The sequence below is a fragment of the Lithobates pipiens genome, unplaced genomic scaffold (assembly GCF_037356315.1).
Source record: "Lithobates pipiens isolate NorthernLeopardFrog02 unplaced genomic scaffold, aLitPip1_a1.2 Scaffold_25, whole genome shotgun sequence".
Taxonomy (NCBI): Eukaryota; Metazoa; Chordata; class Amphibia; order Anura; family Ranidae; genus Lithobates; species Lithobates pipiens.
This window is the reverse complement of record NW_027507787.1, coordinates 172,736,626-172,760,072: the sequence shown is the minus strand read 5'-3', so window position 1 is coordinate 172,760,072 and position 23,447 is coordinate 172,736,626. Positions and strand designations below refer to the sequence as shown.

General features: G+C 41.7%; 1 long non-coding RNA gene across 2 annotated transcripts; it reads right to left on the bottom strand.

The window, feature by feature from the left end:
- Window positions 1-6,806: 6,806 nt before the first annotated feature.
- Window positions 6,807-21,436, bottom strand: LOC143930666 (uncharacterized). 2 transcript variants are annotated; one of them, XR_013262806.1, is made up of 2 exons: window positions 20,812-21,436; window positions 6,807-7,751 (listed from the first exon to the last, which is right to left on the bottom strand). It is a non-coding gene; the product is annotated as an uncharacterized LOC143930666 (long non-coding RNA). The 2 variants fall into 2 exon arrangements; XR_013262807.1 differs by lacking the exon at window positions 20,812-21,436 and adding an exon at window positions 8,168-8,981.
- Between the last annotated feature and the right edge of the window lie 2,011 nt (window positions 21,437-23,447).

Below are 23,447 nucleotides of genomic sequence, written 5' to 3'. Positions count from 1 at the left end.
TCTTGGCCACCTAGGAGACTCCTCCTCTCCCCCTAGGTGACCCCTCCCTGCCTGCAATCTTCTGGCACACGTGACAGAAGATTGCCTGGCCACTAGCAGAGCGCAGCTCCCAGCTGTGAAGCCGAAAGCTGTCACGGCCGGGTGCCCACAGTGGCTATGATGGCGCCGGCGGAGAGGAGAGGGAGAGGAGCGAGGCTTTGGGCAGCCAAATCCCTGGACTGTGGGACAGGTGAGTGTCTGATTACTAAAAGTCAGCAGCTACACTTTTTGTAGCAACTGGCTTTTAATAAACTAAAAAAAGTGTGGAACTCCGCTTTAAGGACCCACCCAAACATGATCTTCCTGTTACACAAAATACAACCCCAATTAAGAAAAACTAAAACACATACTGCATCTATGACAACAGCATGGCTTCGCAGTAGAAGAGTCTGGGTGCTTAACTGCCTTGCAGTCAAGACCTTTCACCAATGTAAAATATTTGGCACATGTAATGAAAAAGACAACCCAGGACTGTTAAGCAGTTAAAATCCTATATCAGGCAAAAATGGGACAACACTCCATTCCCACAACTCCACCAACTGATCTCCTCAATTCCCAGCAGAGTGTTGTTAAAAGAAGAGGGGATGAAGCACCATAGTAAACATGGCCCTGTCCCAACTTTGAGACATGTTGCTGCCATCAATTTCAAAATTATCTTTTTGCTTAAAAGGGTACATTTTCTCAGTTTAAACCTTTGATCGTTTTTTTTTTCTAATGTGAATAAAATATGGGTTTATGAGATTTGCAAATCATTGCATTCTGTTTTTATGCAGATTCTACAGTGTCCCAACTTTTTTGGAATTGAGGTTGTATATGAATAATAAAAAAGGCATGCAAATACTCCAGCTCGGATCTCCTCCTGGTGCTTCTAATAAATGCTAAGGCAGCGGTCACATGATCCTATCTAATGGGGATAACTGCTTGACTCAAAACCCTTTTGACTGTGATCAGGGGACCATGACCAAATGGTGAGCCAATGGACATCTTTTTGTGTAGGCAGGAATTTCTACAGGAAAAAAACTTTTTTTTTTTTAAATCTAGGGATGATTAGAGCAGAACAGCAAGCCTGTGATTGGCAGTCATTGCTTTCTGCTCAGAGCAGACTAGAGAATTAATTGATCAGCAGTGTTTGATCGCTCAGTTCTTGGTGTAGAGCCAGCAGGGTAGAGCTGCAGATTGGATCGATGTTGCAGCCATCTAGGGGAGTACGTATGTTATCTTCGCTTTAAATCCCGCACTTGAAATTTTCTTGTGCTGAAATGCATTGCTGCCAAATACCTGCACTGAAAACTAAGCACCTAAAATAGATGACCTTTTATTGTTGTATTACTATGGCAGGGGAGGGGGGTGGGGGGGTCATTTTGAAATGGAGTCATTATTGTGTAGCCTGCATTAACAACTTCTTATTGAAATGTCAAAGGCAGAAGACAATCCTTCTATACAAAAGGATTGACTGTTGTGATATTGATGTCATCTTATGAAATCCACAGCTCGTAAAACAAATACCTTGAAGGAAAAACAAACTTAATGAGTAATAATAAGCATTTGTTTTATAATTATACTTTAAGGAACTTCATTAAGTGAAAACAATCTGTTCCCAGAGAAGACATTAAAGCAGAACACCAGGCAAAAATGTTTCTTTAAAAATTTGTATTGTAAAACGAAGTTAAGTCTCAAAAGGTGTATGGCATTTTGAAGCTGAATTCAGCCAATGTAACTATGCATGTTCCATTCCTGGCTATCCTCATGGATACTGTAAATCAAAGTATTCTGTGAATGGGCAAGGGGGGAGAGGGTAAACACACAACACTGCAGTTTCCATATGAGAGCAAGAATATAGCAAGAGCTATACTCTCCAACCTGAATAAAAGTGTAAATATTAATGTGGATATAAACCTATGCAACTGACAGATAAAGTGAATACTTAATTAACAATGAAAATAATTGAAGCACAAGATTATTAATGCAAATATTTTTCACTTTTTTCTGCAACCCTTCCAAATGCACTCTGGAACGCTTAGGCCGCGTACACACGCGGGGACTGTTCGCTCAACTTTGTCCGTCAAACAGTTTCAGCGGACAGTCCGCTCAAAATTAGCATGGACGGACTTGGCCACACACGACGAACGAACAGTCCGCTGAAACCGTGCGCGATGACGTGAACGGCACGTACGACGGGACTAGAAAACGACGTCCTATACACTGCAATGCAAACTTCGGCGTGTAAATCCTTTCTGAGCATGCGCGGAACTTAGTTTGACGAACAAGCCTACACACGAGGGGACTGTTCGCTGAAACAAAGTTTCAGCGGACAGTTTTTCGGAATTTCCGAAAAACTTTGTTCAGCAGACTGTCCGCTGAAACTGTCCGCTGAAAGCCCACACACGAGCGGACTGTCCGCCGAAACACTGTTCAGCGGACAAAGTTGAGCGAACAGTCCCCGCGTGTGTACGCGGCCTTACTGGAACGGTAGGAGGAGATCTGACGTCACAGGCTTCCTGGGTATAGAATGCCCACCACTGCAGACAGACATGTACTTCCAACTCATGAGCTCGATCACTCAAAGGATGTTAAAGGATGTTAACTATGAAATACATTTCAGTCGAGTAGTCAAACTACTACTTTAAGTGTTGTGATATTTGGTTTTTTTTTAGCCTTTGTGTAGAGCACACCAGTGAGCAGAGTCCACGCCAGTTATGCCATTTAAGTCCAATAACAGGTGGGTTTCCCATACAGGGGTTTCAGCTTTCCACAGCAACAGCGTAATAATAAAACGAAAAATGCCAAGCCACCTGGCTCTCTTCAGCAGTACTGTCGTTTAGGCTTTACACTTCAGCCCTCTTAGCCCTATAACAGAGATAGCGTACAACTACTGTACCTCTTTTTATCTTCTTTGCTGCTCAGCCCACAGCTTTGGGCCCTCTGACTATACCATGCAAACATGCATGCTTCTCCCTTGTTTGCCTGGACTCCTCGGGAGGGGGGAGCCCAGAACCCTGGTCTTGGCTCTGTTATAAACCCAGGACCCACCTGTGCAATCAACCAGCCAGACTTCTGGCTGTTCCCAAAACCCGGTCCCAGGATTGGAGATTCCGTCCCACCCATAACACTATGGAATCTCCGAGCTCCAGGTCCTAAACTGGATTTTTGAAAACAATGAGGAAACTGAAAAGCCAGTTTCCTCTCAAACAAACAACTCCCCTGGAGCCCCTCAACCTGCCTGGTTGAGAACCCTGCATCCTTCCGCTGGTGGGGTACCATACTACCACAGTGTATAAAACAATCTGTGTTCATATTGTGTGCAGTTTTTAGGGATCTGAGCACAACAGTATTGCATACTATTAGCTCATTTATCCAGCTGCATTTTGGTCTGTAGTATTTAGCCAAGCCTGGTACTGTACACAAGATGAGATTATTGGACAAATGATTTTTACATGCTAATCTCATATCGAAAATCAAGAGGTTACTAAAGGTACGAAATGTCTTGTACGACAGAATACAAATTCGGAAGTGATGTAATGTATTGTATTTTTATTGTATTTTCAGACAAATACTGTACTGATTAACTGTTTCTTGCCTGCCCACCATCAAATGATGGCAGGGCGGTGCAGCCGTTGATCTGGGACGCCGTCATATGACGGCGTCCCAGAGCGGCTGCTCTCACGAGGCCACGTTGTATTTCTAGGATATGGCGTGACCCATATCTGTGTAAGGAGCCGCGTCCGTGGCTCTTTAACCATGTGATCGGCTGTGTCCAATCACAGCCGGTCACATGTAAACAAGGAAGTGCCAGTAATCGGCTGATCATCAGTGCCCTGATTACAATAAATAAATATAGTGTCACAATTCAGTGCCCACCAATGTCAGCATACAGTGCCCACCAGTGGCAGCAATCAGTGCCCACCACTGCCCACAAGTGCCACCAATCAGTGTCCATTAGCCATGCCAGTCAGTGCTGACAATCAGTGCCACCTATCAGCGCTGCCCATCAATGCCCATATGTACCGCCTATCCATGCCCACCAGTGCCGCCTATTAGTGCTCAGTGTGACCTATCGGTGCCACCTCATCATGCCCATAAGTGCCGCCTCATCAGTGCCCATAATTGCTGCTTCATCAGCACACATCTGTGAAAGTTAAAAATTACTTAGGTACAAAATTTACTGACAGAAAAAAACATTTATTTTTCAAAATTTTTGGTCTTTTTTTTGTAAAAAATAAAAACGGAGCAGTGATTAAATACCACCAAAAGAAAGCTCTATTTGTGTGAAGAAAATGATAAAAAAAAGTGTTTGGGTACAGTGTAGCATGACCGCTTAATTACCATTCAAAGTGCAACAGCGCTGAAAGCTGAAAAATGGCTTGGGCAGGAAGGGGGCGTTAGTACCTGGTAGGCAAGTGGTTAAACCAAAATCGTATGATCTGGTATCATACGAGAAAGATTTTCGTGTTTGTCTCTTCAGATAATTTCAGACAAACTGTCGTGATCAGCTCTCGAAAGCTATGTACAAACAATCAGATTATCACAAAATCGCTTCGAAAGCAGTATTTTTTGTCCTATTTTCTGATCACATGTACTAGGCTTTGGGTACACATGTAAACATTTGTGATAATGGACATGGTCTATATTTTTCGCTGCTGCTTATTCATTTAGGGCCGGGGCAGATATCACCATGACCAATGTGTAGTCAGCAGCAGTGGTACAGGCGCAGAATGATCTTACTCTTCAGTTACTGAATGAAGTGACTGTACACATCCCAACTCATGAAGACATTAGCGCCTCTATGTCTGTAATATTGGATACAAATTGATAGCAATGCAGCTTTGCCATGAAAACAATATCGCTTCTCCACAGGTCAACATCAAAGCAGACTAGATGAATGCATGAGGTCATTATAATTTCACCAGTAGGACTCCTGAAGCTATAAACTACCCCCACACTTAGCCATCATATTTCCTGAAGGGGAATTGATTGGATGGACATTCTGGGTGATCATCTGCTCAAAAGAAGCACATCTCTAACCCTGGGACAAGAATGCGACCTATGGTTCAAGAGATCTTCTATGGTATGAAATCAGCCGAGCACAGAGCCAAATCTATTCTTGATAGTATGTTATGTGTTGTAGAATAGCATGTATAAGCATTTTCTTCAGGGTGTAGCTTACTCCACATATCATACAGTCCTACCTCCCGACATAGTCGTCCAAATGGGGAGAGCCGTCCATTGGTCATTGACCTTGGATCTGGGCATCTGTCCAACCTCATATCGACAACATTATTGAAATCCCCAAGTACCAATAATGGTATCTGAGGAGAGACCCCTGCAAAGAAAAATAGGCTGACAAATTATTTATGAATTATATGGGGGAGGTGTGTGTGTATATACATATATATATATATATATATATATATCAGCAAGAATCAACTCAAGATCATCCAGCTTGCATTGTAAAAAAAATATATTTGCCATCTTCATCTACCATAGTCCTACTGCAGGAGAATGCCCCACCAGCATAGACCAGGATTGTAAACACCCTTGAGTGAGAGGTATATAACGAGTGATAAGCCTCTCTAACCGATCGGCACTTCAGAAACCTGGTTTTGTTGGATGTGGCATGTATCTCCTGCAGACAGAGGGCAGGACTAAAAGAAGCAACAAATATAGATTGTCTTTTTAAAGCATTGTTCATACCCTTAACATTCCAAGAAAGTATTCTAATTTATTGATTTACCATAGGTACAATGGCATAAGATCATCACTAGTCAAGCAACCTCAAACATTCAGTGGCTATTGCCAATTAGGCCTCAGACAGCCTGGCTTCAATGAAAAGAAAACAAGGGGAAATAAAAAATATATATATCAATGCTCCATCATTTCATACTGTATACATATATACATTTACTAAAGGGGTGAACCTATCACCCCAAAGTCTGAGTTTTAACCTGACCATCAAGCCAGTCCTGTGCATCCTGTGATGTTTGGAATATTTGTACATTGTCTTCATAGTTCACTCGCAGACGGGCAGGGTATAGCATTGAATATTTAAGCCCTTGGAGTAACAAGCGTTTCTTCACCTCTTGAAAATTTGCCCTCCGTTTCTGAACCTCAGGAAAAAACATAATTTTGGCTCCATTATATTTAATATCACTTAGGACCCGTGCCTGCCGCAGAATATTTTCTTTGTCTCTATAATTTAGAAGATGTATTAAAAAAGGTTTAGGTGTTTTTCCCATTTTCTGAAAACAGTTAGGGACCCAGTGGGCACGTTCTATTATGAGTAATGAAGAGAAATGTTCCTTGCCGAAATATTTCAACAAGCCATCGTTCAGCAAAGCTAACTGGGCCATTACCCTCGGGATTCTCTGGTATTCCCAACACTTGGACATTATTAGAGCGTAAACAATTCTCAAGGTCTTCAATTTTAGAGATAGTAGTATTTAATATGTGGATAGCTGCCTTCGTCTCTCTTACCGTCTGATTTTTTTTCCGACGGATTTTGGCCGAAATCAGTCTTGCATACACACGTTTGCACAAAGTTGTCGGAAAATCTGATCTTTCATAACGAGGTGGCATTCGTAACGTACGACGGGACTACGTAGAGGCCAGTAGCAAATAGCTTTCGTTTCCAATTTTTTTTGGAGCATGAGTGGCACTTTGTGCGCTGGAATTTTCTACGCATGATCGGATAAAGTCTGATCAGATTTTGTTGTTGGAAAATTTTAAATCCAGCTCTCTGTCAGGAACCATGAACCAGACCGAGACAGAAGTACAATTAAATCACACTTGTTTATTAATAAAAAATAAAAAGGTAAATAGAGTAAGCTTAGTCAAAGCATAGCCAGAGTCCAGTAACCGGATTGAGTAGTCAGCCAGTCCAGAGTTCAATAACCAGATCGGGTAATCAGCCAGGCCAGAAGTCAGGGATCCAAGTGCAGCAACAGCAAGCAGGATAAGGAGCTAGAATCGATGTCAGCAAGCCAGTTTTTAAACAGAACCACAGGAGATGGTTTCTTGTGATGTGACAAAGGCGAAGGCAGAGATGAAGTGAGCTGGACAGCTTTAAGTAGGCAGGTCAGACGAGCAGGATCAGGGACAGCTGGGTACATGTGGAGAGGGATGAGAGCTGGCAATTAGCCGACAGCTGAGCAGCCAGCCCAGAGAAGGAAGGGCTAAGCCAGCCCTGGCAAACTCAAACTTTTTCCGTCGGAAATTCAGACAGAAAAAGTCTGATAGAGCCCACACACGATCGGATTTTTCCATCAAAATTTTCGACCTAGTGCATGGGGCATTAGTGTGTTCTTGTACTTTTTGGAGGCCCCCACATATAAAGACAACTTCTTCCTGTATGGCCTGAGCCTGGCCTGTGAGCAAAGAGAAGGAGGAAGAGCAGTGTTGTATCAAAAAATAAACATCCCTTAATGTGGGTTCAAAAGCCTTTCTGACTGTCCTCTCCCCTTCAGTTGATTTCTGACTAGGATCTGTTTGGGCGGTTTGAACAGTTAAAGAGTTAGTATTCATACTCACATTGAGCATAAAAGAGGATGAACTCTTATGGCATAGGCTGGGGGTCCATCTTGGTGGTTTGTGAGGAGTACGCTTCTATGCGAGAACTCACCCTGCAGTCCTCCAGTTGTCCATGGTGGTCTGGCATTAAGTTAGTGTCATAACGGCGAGCGGTAATTCCTTTTGCAGTTTCTGCTCTTGCAGTCACTCTATAAAGAGAAGCAGAGGTAGACACCACTCAAAAAAAAAGGATTTAGAAATTTTAAACAATCTATAGGTCTCAACTTCTCTGCGACTCTGCTTCATAAGCTTCTGCTTCGTGAACTTCGGTATCAGCTCAGTATGAAACAGTACCCAGGTAGTTACTCTCCAAAAAAATTAAAAATAATAATAATTTTAAACGATCTATGGGTCTCAGCTTCTCTCCGACTTCTCTACGACTCTGCTTCAAAAACCTCAATATCAGCCCAGTAGAAAACAGTACCCAGCAGCACCCAGCTCCCCCACACAGCACTCGATCAACAACCGCAACTGTCCAAAGTGTGGAGGCGGGCAGGGGGGGGGGCTAGCTATTCAGACCAGCAGGATATTTGTTACAAGGTCTATCTCAGCAAAAATCACAAACCTCACGGCTGCAGATGGATTGAAGAGGGAGAACCATCCGTCACAGTCATCCCCGAGTCCTCTGAAGACCCTTCGGAAAGTGATAAGGCAGAAAGCCAACAGCCAGCAGCCCACTACCTGCAGCCCCAACACAGCACAAGACGCACTGTGACAGCGCAGGCACAAGGAGCCAGCGTTGCACAAGCTGACCAGGACAAACCGTTCAGTTATTGCAGGTTCAGGTATACAGGTATGCAGTGAGGTGCGGTGTGGCGGGGATAGGGATGGACATGAACACCACCTCAGTCACAGATTTATCATAACCCCCTCACCTTTCTCCCATCAGTCCAGTCAGTGCAGTGGTCAAAGCAGCAAAAGAAGCGACTCAAACAGCGGCTCAATCAGCGGCCTGATCACCCTGACTCAGACAGCATGCAGCACCCAGTATGCTCATTTTATGGAGGTATCACAGAGATAGAGCATGGCGTGAGACACAGACTGAGCACCAACAATGATCAGTCAACCAGGCATCGGAGGTCAATAATCTGTGAGTGCTCACATCCTACTCCTCCGTCCACAGAAGGATCATATTTATGTAATTATTACTATTATATCATGAATCATGTTGTCATGTACAATAAATTGAATAATGAAGCTTTTTTCAATCTTGTTATCCTTAATATTCTATACATATCTGTCTTAAATTCATTAACATGTGATTGCATATTCAATTCCCTTAGCTGTGCTTCATACAAAGTAGACATGTGTATTTCGTCTCGTTCCGAATCGAAATTCGGACGAATTTTCATTATTCAGACATTCGGATGCATGCGAATTACCGAATTACAATGCTAACGAATTCAAACGAAATTTGAATCAAATTCGAAAAATTACATTTTGCGACCCGAATTTGGGGCCACGTATCTCGGGAACACTTATAGCTAGAAACCCCAAATTTGGTATGCAAACACAGCACTATAACATCTCCAAATTTGGGGTTTCATTCTCTGCTGCAGAAAAGTGCTTGACATTTTGCGACCCGATTATGGAGCCCCGTAACTCGGGGTCACTTGGAGCTAAATTTGGAGATGTTGTAGTGCTAGTTCTACTGTGTTTGCATACCAAAGTTGGGGTTCCTAGCTATAAGTGGCCACGAGATACGTGGCCCCAAATTCGGGTCGCAAAATGTCATTCTCTTCTGCAGAAAAGTACTTGACATGTTGCCCATATCTCAGGGTTACTTGGTGCTAGGAACCAACTTGTGGCAGGTGACGTGGCAAGTGGACAATCCACAACTTGGTCATGTGGCAATCATGGCAGGTCACGTGGCACTCGTGGCAGGTGTCATGGCAACTGCACAATACACAGCTTGTGGCAGGTGATGTGGCAAGTGGACAATACACAACTTGTGGCAAGTGACGTGGCAAGTGGACAATGACATACAGCATATGTACTTGCCTTGCAATCAACATCTGTGACTTCTTCAATCAGGCATGCTGACAACTTCATTGATGTGATAAATATAAATGAAATAAGATGTGTGTGTTTTTTTGCACTGGTATACTGCAAGTATGAGAAGTTGATGTGACAGATGTATATAAGTAACTAACCATCTTCCAAAATTTCTAATTCAAATAGAAAAGATTAGAAAAAAATATAATTTAATAGAATAAAATAGAAAGAATATACAACCATCTTCTGAAATTCAAATTTCAAATAGAATAAATTAGAATTTCGAATAGTATGAATTCAAATTTTTTAATTAATTAATTTTAAATTTGGATAGAAAAGATTATAATAAAATAGAAAATAGACTAGAAAAACGATAGAACAGAATAGAATATATTATATTTTATTCTATTCTGTTCTATTGTTTTTCTAGTCTATTCTTTTATATTCTATTAAAATCTTTTCTATTAAAGTCGAAATCATTGTATACTAAATGTGAATTTCGGAAGATGGTTTTATATATATATATATATATATTTTTTTTTTTTTTCGACATTCGAATTTCGTATAGAATGAATTCAAATTTGAATAGAAAAGATTAGAATGGAAATAGAGAATAGACTAGAAAAACAATAGAACAGAATAGAATATAGATACTATCTATTTCATTTTTAATTTCTTTTGCAGATTACTATTTGCTTCCATAAGATCTCCTGCAGACTATTAGTATCTATTTCGTTTTCTCACCAGATCTCCTGCAGACTATTAGCAGCTATTTCTTTTTTTAAGCAGATCTCCTGCAGACTATTATTATCTATTTTGTTTTCTCACCAGATCTCCTGCAGACTATTAGCATCTATTTCTTTTTTAGCAGATCTCCTGTAGACTATTAACAAGTGCCACGTGATCTGACACAAGTGCCATGTGACCGGCCACGATTGCCACATGACCAAGTTGTGGATTGTTCACTTGCCACGTCACCTGCCACCAAGTGACCCCAGATATGGGCAATATGCCAAGTACTTTTCTGCAGCAGAGAATGACATTTTGCGACTCGAATTTGGGGTCACATATCTCGGGGTCACTTATATCTAGAAACACCAAATGTGGTATGCAAACACAATAGAACTAGCACTACAACATCTCCAAAGTTTCTAGCACCAAGTGACCCCGAGATACGTGGCCCTAAAGTCGGGTCGCAAAATATTTTCAAATCCGGTTGAAATAGTTTTGAATGCGGTTGAAATCATTTCGAATCATGTTGAAATCATTTCGAATTCGGTAGAAATACTTTCGAATTCGGTAGAAATATTTTCGAATGCGACCGGTTTTTCGAATTCGGTAGAAAATGAAATGAAATCCGAAAACGAATTTAACGAATATAACTAAACGAAATTAATTAACGAATTAAAACAAAACGAAACTAAACAAATTTTTTCCTTTTGCACATGTCTAATACAAAGTCCCAACAACCCCTCTCTTTTAATTTACTATACAGAAGGATGTCAACTGTCCCTGGCTCTGGAGGTTCTCATTAGACTGAAGGAGACCTGGGACCTTCCTACACTAGATTTCTGGCACATCAACTGTTTTTTTTTTCTGTACTAGCAGTTTATTTAAAAGGGATAAACCATTGGAAATGTGCATGTATTGCAGAATGTATTACATATTTTATTAAAAAGTTTGCATCTAAATACTGTTTTATATTGAAGCCGTGTGCCACAGTAGCATATTGGTTCATTCATTTGTTAACCAGAGAGTGTTGGCCTGATATACACTCTGCAAGGAGATCGTGAAAGCTAAGGGATCCAAAGAGGTAGAATGGTTTGTTCGTTGGAGCAAAAAATGGATTAGTAATGTGAATCAGCCACCAGAAACAAAGATTTGAGCATCAAGCATCACGTTTCAAGTGAATCGATTTGCTTGTAGAAGCATCCTCTGCTGCCATGATCTCAGTTTTGTAGACTGCTCAGTATTACTAAAAGGCACTTGGTGCAGGATGATCTGAGTATAAAGGTAAGTTGTGTTGGATTCAGTATAGAAGTTAGGTTTATTTTGGTCTCACTTTAAAGTGTATGTTACCCCAACATTTCATATTCCTGAAATGTGCCTGCGGTTGTATGAAAAAGAATACGGCTTTCTTTGCATTGTCTCTATCCCTTAAGCCCATTATACAGCTGAGAACAGACCACTTATAAAGAAAAAGAAGAAAAAGAAGAGGTCTTTATAATTATTTTTACATATGTACATAAACGTTTTGCCATCGCATTTCTATTTTAAAATGAATGGGTAGTTTTACAGGGTAAGGTTTCGAAAGTTATAAGAGTCCATATTAGAGATTAGGCGCTGATGGGTTTTAAAGCCCAACTTGGGGCATTGTTTTAAAGGTCCCCCAGAAGTTGTACAACCAAAAATTAAAAAAAGTGTTCACTGTCCCTCACGGTTATTTACTTAGGAATGTACGTAGACACACAAAATCATTTAACACAGAAGGTTAAGAATATCTAGTGAGTACAGGGTGTCGCCATTGCACCCTGTACTAGCTGCAGGACTCAAAATTTCAAGTCCTGAGCTACTAGCCAGGCCTCAAGTGTTATTCGCCACAAGTTGCCCCGCCCAACCTCACCCCTAATTCCACCCCTAAACACGCCCTCATAAATTATCTCATGAAATGACACTTAAATGTTTTATGCAGAATTAAGTTATAAAAATAAATTAAGTTATAGCAGCAGAGAATGACATTTTGCGACTCGAATTTGGGGCCACATATCTCGGGGTCACTTATATCTAGAAACACCAAATGTGGTATGCAAACACCAAATGTGGTATGTGGTATGAGCAACCTGAAAACACCTGAAAAAGGTATCTAGGCAAACATGTAATGCATAAAATACATGCTGGGGGAATCTAGGTTGGAGGTATAACTGGGGGTAGTTTGTCTGGAATTGGGATTTATGTTTTAAGGGATTGCTTTAGAAGTTAAATGTTAGGGTTGAATTCGGTGATATAGACTAATTAAGGGGGGAGTGTTTAGGTAGGGTATGGAGATGGCAATGCAATTTTTCCTGTAATGTATATGTTCTGGATCTTTTTTAATTGAAACTATAAAGTAATGTCCCAGTGACCAATACATGTTAAATGCAATACAATACAGTGGTGTGAAAAAGTATTTGCCCCCTTCCTCATTTCCTGTTCCTTTGCATGTTTGTCACACTTAAGTGTTTCGGAACATCAAACCAATTTAAACAATAGTCAAGGACAACACAAGTAAACACAAAATGCAATTTGTAAATGAAGGTGTTTATTATTAAAGGTGAAAAAAAAAATCCAAACCATCATGGCCCTGTGTGAAAAAGTGATTGCCCCCCTTGTTAAAACATACTATAACTGTGGTTGTCTACACCTGAGTTCAATTTCTCTAGCCACACCCAGGCCTGATTATTGCCACACCTGTTCACAATCAAGGCATCACTTAAATAGGAGCTGCTTGACACAGTAAGGTCCACCAGAAGATCCTTAAAAGCTACACATCAGGCCGAGACCCAAAGAAATTCAGGAACAATTGAGAAAGAAAGTAATTGAGATCTATCAGTCTGGAAAGGGTTATAAAGCCATTTCCAAAGCTTTGGGAATCCAGCGAACCACAGTGAGAGCCATTATCCACAAATGGCGAAGACATGGAACAGTGGTGAACCTTCCCAGGAGTGGCCGGCCGCCCAAAATTACCCCAAGAGCGCAGCGACGACTCATCCAAGAGGTCACAAAAGACCCCACAACAACGTCCAAGGAACTGCAGGCCTCACTTGCCTCAGTTAAGGTCAGCGTTCATGCCTCCACCATCAGGAAAAGACTGGGCAAAAATGGCCTGCATGGCAGAGTTCCAAGGAGAAAACCACTGCTGAGCAAAAAGAACATCAAAGCTCGTCTCAATTTCTCCACAACACATCTTGATGATCCCCAAGACTTTTGGGACAACATTCTGTGGACCGATGAGACAAAAGTGGAACTCTTTGGAAGGTGTGTGTCCAAGTATATCTGGCGTAGAAGGAACACTGCATTTCATAAAAAGAACATTATACCAACAGTAAAATATGGTGGTGGTAGTGTGATGGTCTGGGGCCGTTTTGCTGCTTCAGGACCTGGAAGACTTGCCGTGATAAAAGGAACTATGAATTCTGCTGTCTACCAAGAGATCTTGAAGGAGAATGTCCGACCATCTGTTCGTGTACTCAAGCTGAAACGAACTTGGGTTCTGCAGCAGGACCAGGGCCGCTGATAGAAATCATGGGGCCCCGTACAGCCTACCTGACAGGGCCCCCTTCAGCTCCACCCCCGCCCATGGTCCCTCCTTCAGCCCCGCCCTGTCCCAGCCCCTCCCCAGACCCCGCCTTGAAACAAAGTGCAGGTTTGTCTACAAGTGATAGGCATGGCTTGCACTGTCTGCAGCACATTATGGCATTGGCGGCACTGTCTGTAGCACATTACGGCATTGGCGGCATGGGTGACACTGTCTGTAGCACATTATGGCATTGGCGGCACAGGTGGCACTGTCTCTGCAGGCAGCACATGCGTTATGGACCATAAAGCATGTGCTACCTGCAGACAGTGCCGCCAATGCTGTAACGTGCTGCAAACAGTGCCAGCCGTGACACTAATGGCATAACGCATGTGCTACTTGCTGACAGTGCACCCATGCCGCCAATGACATATTGTGCTGCAGACAGTGCCACCCATGCCGCCAATGGCATAATGCCATTAGCAGCATGGATGGCACTGTCTCTGCAGGCATCACATGCGTTATGACATTAGCGTCATGGGTGGCACTGTCTGCAGCACAATATGGCATTGGCAGCATGGGTGGCACTGTCTGCAGGCAGCACATGTCTTATGGGCCATAACGCATGTGCTACCTGCAGACAGTGCCACCTATGCCACCAATGCCATATTCTGCTGCAGACAGTGCCACCCATGCTGCTAATGCCATAATGTATATACGCTGCTGCATCAGTAGTAGATCTTGAATTCCCCCCCAAGCAAGCACACACCTGTGTCATTTTTACCTGGGCTCCACGAGGCGCTTCTTCCCTGATCCTGCTGCGCTGCTGCCTGGACTGGAGTGTCCAACTGTCCACAAATGATTCCATTCAGATGCGATCATGTCAGCTACTTATTTTTTATGTTCTGCCAGTCTGCCATTGCCGCTAGGCCTCACTGGCACTTCTCGCAAGAGGAGGCGGAGGAATCACTCCACGGCGCCAAGGGGGATAGCACGATAGAGGACGCACTGGCTGGGGCTTGAGCCAGAGCCAGCATGAAGAGCGGGTGCAGAAGAGGTATTCTTCCGCACCCGAAATAGAGGAAATAGTCCCTCCCCTGCCGCCACCTAGTCTGCAGATAGCTATCTGCAGAAAAAAAAATTGTAAAAATAACCGGGGGGTGGTGGGGGCTATTTGGTTGGTAGTTGAGCCGGATCGGCCATGGCTGGAGGATTGATTTTTTTTTTTATATTATTTATCTGCTCAGCTTGCCCGGGCCCCCCTGCAGGCCAGGCCCGGTACAACAGGGCCAGTCGTACTGGCCTATCAGCGGCCCTGAGCAGGACAATGATCCTAAACACACCAGCAAGTCCACCACCGAATGGCTGAAGAAAAACAAAATGAAGACTTTGGAGTGGCCTAGCCAAAGTCCTGACCTGAATCCTATTGAGATGTTGTGGTATGACCTTAAAAAGGCCGTTCATGCTCGAAAACCCTCTAATGTAACTGAATTAGGACAATTCTGCAAAGATGAGTGGGCCAAAATTCCTCCAGGACGCTGTAAAAGCCTCATTGCACGTTATCGCAAAGGCTTGGTTGCAGTTGTTGCTGCTAAGGGTGGCCCAACCAGTTATTAGGTTTAGGGGGCAATCACTTTTTCACACAGAGCCATGATGGTTTGGATTTTTTTTCACCTTTAATAATAAACACCTTCATTTACAAATTGCATTTTGTGTTTACTTGTGTTGTCCTTGACTATTGTTTAAATTGGTTTGATGTTCCGAAACACTTAAGTGTGACAAACATGCAAAGGAACAGGAAATGAGGAAGGGGGCAAACACTTTTTCACACCACTGTATATGCAAAATACCATAGAGAAATATGAGTTAATAACAAAAGTAAATTTGCCTTTAAAGCTACAGTATATACTGTTGGACAAGTTCCTGTATTTGCTTTTTGGGATGATCATGGAACCACACTAAGAGTGACTTTACGTATCTAGGTAGGTAAGCTTCCAGCATTGTCTGTATTTAACTTATTCTATGCAGTTTGGGAAGTTCCACCATTAAAGTTTTCCTAGTTTAAAAAACAAAAAAACACAGAACAAACCTGTCATCACTAAATCAAAGTTCCCCAAATCTCCCTTTACATTGCTTAACTATGTGTACCGCCATGAAAAACATTCAGGTTACTTCAGTACAGATAAGGCAACATGTAAGCTCCAGTAACTTAGGTCTTTCGCTGTTCTAACTGAATTTCTATGATTTTGTGTTTTGTATATTAACATTATTCCTTGCACCTGTTCATTGTCTTTTTCAAGAAGCTAAAATAAATAAAATAAAAAAGATTATATGCTGACTGCGCTAACTTTTATACTTTATAACCTTATACCCAAACAATACACCACTATGTAAAATATCTCTGTAAAAAAATATAACTCTAGAAAAAAATCACTGAGAATTTTTTATATATATATATATAAATAAAATATCACTCTATAGAAAAACCACTGTTAAAAAAAAAAAAAAAATATATATATATATATATATATATATATATATATATATATATATATATATATATACACACACCACTTTGAAAAATAAATAAATATAATAGTGTATTTATATATGCATGTATCTAAGTAATCCACCCATGTCTATATTTCATGTGCAACTATTGTCGCTATTTATACAAAAAATGTTCAACATTTAGGTTGGCATCTGAAAACCAACATACAGTATAAATAAAACGTTCTTTCAAATTTTCTGCTGTGAAAAAAACAAAACAACTTCTTATATCTGTGATTCTGTGTGTTTCATATCCACCAATCCAGTGACAACACCACCACCACAAGAATTGGCCACTCACCAGATATTATTGTGAAAATCGCCTTTGGTTCATTGATAGGGATAACCAATCCACTCAGGGTCTATTCTGCTTCCAATTTACCAATCCACTCAGGGTCTATACTGCTCCCATCTTACAGGTATTAAAAAATGTTCACCCTCATAAAAAATGAACAGCAATCATTGCGCAGTATATCTGTACATTTATTTATGAAAAAAGTAAAAACAAGCCATATCACTCACATTTCCAAGTGCAGTTTGAATGGGTTTAGATGTGTAAGGCCCCTTTCACACGGGGCGGATCAGTAATGATCTGCCCCGTGATGATCCGCTCGCTCAGCGGGGATCGCTCCGTTGTCCCCGCTGAGCCGGCTGCGGACAGGGCGGTCTCCGCACACTGTGCGGGGACCGCCCTGTCAGCTCTCCGCTCTCCTCTATGGGGATCGGACGAGCACGGACCGTGTGTCCGTATTCATCCGATCCGCTCTGCAGACGGACAGAAAAATAGGATTTTCCTCCGTCTGCAGAATCGGACATTTGCGGAGGCGGACAATAGCGGGTGTCTGCGGATGCTCATCCGCAGACACCCGCTATCCCATAGGGATGAATGGATGTCCGTATTTCATCCGCAAACGGATGGATGAAATACGGACATATCATCCGCATGTGTGAAAGGGGCCTTAGGGTATCGCTGTGTCTCTCTTCTCCCATAGTGCATCCCAAGCCTCACTATCATTACCCGGACATGCCGTTTTGTATGTCCCAGCAGCCTCTATGCATTTCGCAAGTAAAATTGCGTCATCACTCTAAGTGGAACCCCATTTGACTGCAGCAAACTGATTTCTTAGTAGGGGTGTATCACAATATTTTGCACTTCTAGATATACATTTTTTTTTGCGCCAGTAGACACATATTTGAGTTTGCTTTTCAAGAAGCTGAATAATAATTTATTTAAAGACACCATTGTTTTGTCCATTCGTGGCTGTATAAAAGGTCCCCACTGACTCATTAATACTCACCACTGTGGCTGCCTCAGTCAGTGAAAAACCTGGTGCTTCTGGCTATGGCATGTGGCCTCTTCATCCTATGTAACAGTTCTCAGGACCAAAATATGGTCCGTTGGCATGGACCATAGAGTGAGTACATGGATTGAAAACTGGCTACAAGGGAGAGTTGGGAGGGTGATGATAAATGGGGAGTACTCGGAGTGGTCAGGGGTGGGTAGTGGGGTCCCCCAGGGTTCTGTGCTGGGACCAATCCTGTTTAATTTGTTCATAAACGACCTGGAGGATGGGGTAAACAGTTCAATCTCTGTATTTGCAGACAATACTAAGCTAAGCAGGGCAATAATGTCTACGCAGGATGTGGAAACCTTGCAAAAAAAGATCTGAACAAATGAATGGGGTGGGCAACTACATGGCAAATGAGGTTCAAAGTAGAACATTTTTAAATAATGCATTTGGATGCCAAAAATATGAATGCAATCTATACACTGGGGGTAGAACCTCTGGGGAAATCTAGGATGAAAAAAGGACCTGGGAGTCCTAGTAGACGATAGGCTCAGAAATGGCATTCAATGCCAAGCTGCTGCTAACAAAGCAAACAGAATATTAGCATGCATCAAAAAGGGGATTAATTCCAGAGATAAAATGATAATTCTCCCACTCTACAAGACTCTGGTCCAGCCGCATCTAGAGTATGATGTCCAGTTCTGGGCACCAGTCCTCAGGAAGGATGTACTGGAAATGGAGCGAGTACAAAGAAGGACAACAAAGCTAATAAAGGGTCTGAAGGATATTAGTTATGAGGAAAGGTTGCGAGCACTGAACTTATTCTCTCTGGAGAAGAGACACTTGAGAGGGGATATGATTTCAATATACAAATACCATACCAGTGACCCCACAATAGGGATAAAAAAATTTCGCGGAAGGGAGTTTAACAAGACTTGTGGCCACTCATTAAAATTAGAAGAACAGAGGTTTAACCTTAAATTACGCAGAGGGTTCTTTACTGTAATAGTGGCAAGGATATGGAATTCCCTTCCACAGGCCGTGGTCGCAGCGGGTGGCATCAATAGTTTCAAGACCCGATTAGATAAGCACCTGAACGACTGCAACATACAGGGATATACAATGTAATACTGACATATAATCACAGACACAGGTTGGACTTGATGGATGTGTGTCTTTTTTCAACCTCACCTACTCTGTAACTATAATTAGCGGAGTTTCTTTTTTATTTTTTTGACAAGCTGGGTTATCAGAATTAGGTTGTTAAATCTCTAAACAGATTTGCAAAGGTCTGAGGAAAGTATGTGTTATGCATAAGTAGGTGGTAAAGTAGAAGTCCAGTCAAATCCAAACTATACTTAAACCTGCTTCCACCCCCATTCTAACAATACTTACCTATGCTGAGGGCGGTCACATGCAGGCTGGTCACATGACAACAGCTATGCGATGATGTCACCCATAAGCTTACTATGCGGAATCCATTGTCGGCTGTCCCTCCTCTACACTGAAGCTGGTGCTAGGAGCTGAGTGGGCCTTGACTGGTGCCCCCTCAGCATAGGTAAGTATAGACATCTTTCCTTTTCAGGGTAGTTGGAACAGGATTAGAATGGGGGTGAAAGCCGTTTTAAAGTGATTGCAAAGCTTTGTTTAAGTATAGTTATGATTTAACTGGACCCACCTTGAGGTTTATTCTATATAGGATTTAACTGGACTTCCACTTTAAAGTGATTCTAAAAGGTATGTTTTTTATTTAAAAAACCAAACATGTTATTCTTACCTGCTCTGTGCAGCGGTTTTGCACAAAGCAGCCTGGATCCTGCTCTTCTCGGGTCCCCTGCCGGCGCTCCTGGCTCCTTCCCCATGCCATGTGCCCCCATAGCAAGTGGCTTGGTACTTGTGTGTGCTCGCTCCCAACCTGGCTCTGTGTGTCCATAAACTCAAATCAAGTCAGTAAATCAACATCAGGCTCAGGTATTTCATTTAGGGGGGAGCTGCACGCAGATGGTTTTTTACCCTAATACAGAGACTGCATTAAGGTGGTTCTAAAAGTAGAAGTTTTTTTTTTTACCCCAATGCATTCTTTATCTCTCTCTCTTCATTGGCTCACATTCAGTCAGATTCATTGGAGCGAGCCTACTTGAGTCCCTTCATAGCTTGCTATTGTAGCGCACTAGGCATGGGGGAGGAGCCAGGACTGCCAGTGGGGGACCCAAAGTGAAGAGGCTCTAGGTTGCTTTGTACAAAAAGGTGAGAGGAAATTCCTGCAAATTAAGTGAATTCCTTGAGGACCCCCCCCCCCCCCCGGTTGCCAGAACTAGTGACCCCCATTGGAGGATTTCTTCTCTATTACTTTTCTGGGGAAGTGGGTCCCTGATCCACACAATTGCTAAACTCAGTAGCCAGTTCTTTGTCTGTCACACAGACCCAGCAAGGCCATTACCCAACATTGACGCTGTGTCCCAATAGAAGTCAAACACATTTGCTGTAATTTACTATCGAAAGCTGCAACTAAAAATGCCAAAGACCGTCTGTAAAGCTGCCACTACTCCAGACTGCCAACTTTAATTAGGTACATCTCAAATTGTTGCATATCTCGCAACACTAGCTCCCTCCAATCTTCTCTCCACGTTGCACTCCCCTTTCTTTATACATGTTTGCTTTTACCTAGCGGCTTTAAAGAGGCATACCCACTGACTGAGTCTACCTTTCAGTTAACTGTTCCTGAACTCTACACCCTAGAGGCATTGCACTGCTTTCACTCACCAATGCTGTAGGGACTCAACTGAGCCCGCAGAAGTTAACATCAAGGAATTGGTCAGATCTTGTGGCCTACCTGGGGGTAGAACTGGGTTGCTGGCAGTGTATCAAACTCTCAGAATTAAGCCTAGCCCCACTTGACTGAAAGCCCCCAAGTGAACTAGCTTGCCATACTTATTGTTAGCCCCCCCCCCCCCCCCAGTTAGTCAAGGAGCTATTGTTTATGCTTTGGATACTGCAGTAAACAATGCGTTAATTCTTAAAGCTACCTGGGTTAACTGCATTGCATTTGTATTACTCTGTTTTTTCACGTGTTGACGCTGAACTACTGATTTGCTGTGTTACCTTTTCACTTTGGTCTGCCAATACAATCGGTTATTTTCTAACAGTCTGTGTGTGTCATTCTCGCGCGACTGCTGGGAGTTCCCAGCCAAGGTATTCTGTTGGTGCCGGAAGGAGTGGGGTTCCAACTAGGGCCAGAGAAAGAGCAGAGGACTCAATCACCAGCAGCTCCTGTGGGGGTAGCACTACACAAAAATCACTTCTGGGTGCACTGCACCTGTATTATAATGAAAGATCTGATAACTGCATTCTCAAAATGTTTTCAGAATCACAGTAAAATGTTGATATTACCCATTACAATGAGATCTGTTTATGTAATAGCGGTTAATAAAAATAAAAAAAAATAAAAAAGGCATTCATTCATTGTCATGGGTGACACAGCCATTATAAAGCATAGAATAACACATTTCCCAGAGTAATTCATTTTTTATTCCATTAAAAGCTGTTAACATATTGTAGGTCAGATGTAAAATTCATTGTCTTTTGATGAAGTTAAAGAACGTCATCTCTGTTCTAGGAACCTGTGAAGAGTGAAAGGTTTAATATAAATTACCATCCTCTCTGAATTTCATAAAAGTGTATTTATTGAGCATTGATTTTAGAAGTTTCACACCATAATGGTTTCAAAGTGTTCTGAGTCAGTAACCTGAAACAAGTATGTAGCTAGTGAAATTCGAATTGGATCTGCACAGTTTTGGATTTGGATCTGCACGAAGAAAAACAAAATGAAGACTTTGGAGTGGCCTAGCCAAAGTCCTGACCTGAATCCTATTGAGATGTTGTGGTATGACCTTAAAAAGGCCGTTCATGCTCGAAAACCCTCTAATGTAACTGAATTAGGACAATTCTGCAAAGATGAGTGGGCCAAAATTCCTCCAGGACGCTGTAAAAGCTTCATTGCACGTTATCGCAAAGGCTTGGTTGCAGTTGTTGCTGCTAAGGGTGGCCCAACCAGTTATTAGGTTTAGGGGGCAATCACTTTTTCACACAGAGCCATGATGGTTTGGATTTTTTTTCACCTTTAATAATAAACACCTTCATTTACAAATTGCATTTTGTGTTTACTTGTGTTGTCCTTGACTATTGTTTAAATTGGTTTGATGTTCCGAAACACTTAAGTGTGACAAACATGCAAAGGAACAGGAAATGAGGAAGGGGGCAAACACTTTTTCACACCACTGTATATGCAAAATACCATAGAGAAATATGAGTTAATAACAAAAGTAAATTTGCCTTTAAAGCTACAGTATATACTGTTGGACAAGTTCCTGTATTTGCTTTTTGGGATGATCATGGAACCACACTAAGAGTGACTTTACGTATCTAGGTAGGTAAGCTTCCAGCATTGTCTGTATTTAACTTATTCTATGCAGTTTGGGAAGTTCCACCATTAAAGTTTTCCTAGTTTAAAAAACAAAAAAACACAGAACAAACCTGTCATCACTAAATCAAAGTTCCCCAAATCTCCCTTTACATTGCTTAACTATGTGTACCGCCATGAAAAACATTCAGGTTACTTCAGTACAGATAAGGCAACATGTAAGCTCCAGTAACTTAGGTCTTTCGCTGTTCTAACTGAATTTCTATGATTTTGTGTTTTGTATATTAACATTATTCCTTGCACCTGTTCATTGTCTTTTTCAAGAAGCTAAAATAAATAAAATAAAAAAGATTATATGCTGACTGCGCTAACTTTTATACTTTATAACCTTATACCCAAACAATACACCACTATGTAAAATATCTCTGTAAAAAAATATAACTCTAGAAAAAAATCACTGAGAATTTTTTATATACGGTATATATATAAATAAAATATCACTCTATAAAAAAACCACTGTTAAAAAAAAAAAAAAAAAAAAATATATATATATATATATATATATATATATATATATACACACACCACTTTGAAAAATAAATAAATATAATAGTGTATTTATATATGCATGTATCTAAGTAATCCACCCATGTCTATATTTCATGTGCAACTATTGTCGCTATTTATACAAAAAATGTTCAACATTTAGGTTGGCATCTGAAAACCAACATACAGTATAAATAAAACGTTCTTTCAAATTTTCTGCTGTGAAAAAAACAAAACAACTTCTTATATCTGTGATTCTGTGTGTTTCATATCCACCAATCCAGTGACAACACCACCACCACAAGAATTGGCCACTCACCAGATATTATTGTGAAAATCGCCTTTGGTTCATTGATAGGGATAACCAATCCACTCAGGGTCTATTCTGCTTCCAATTTACCAATCCACTCAGGGTCTATACTGCTCCCATCTTACAGGTATTAAAAAATGTTCACCCTCATAAAAAATGAACAGCAATCATTGCGCAGTATATCTGTACATTTATTTATGAAAAAAGTAAAAACAAGCCATATCACTCACATTTCCAAGTGCAGTTTGAATGGGTTTAGATGTGTAAGGCCCCTTTCACACGGGGCGGATCAGTAATGATCTGCCCCGTGATGATCCGCTCGCTCAGCGGGGATCGCTCCGTTGTCCCCGCTGAGCCGGCTGCGGACAGGGCGGTCTCCGCACACTGTGCGGGGACCGCCCTGTCAGCTCTCCGCTCTCCTCTATGGGGATCGGACGAGCACGGACCGTGTGTCCGTATTCA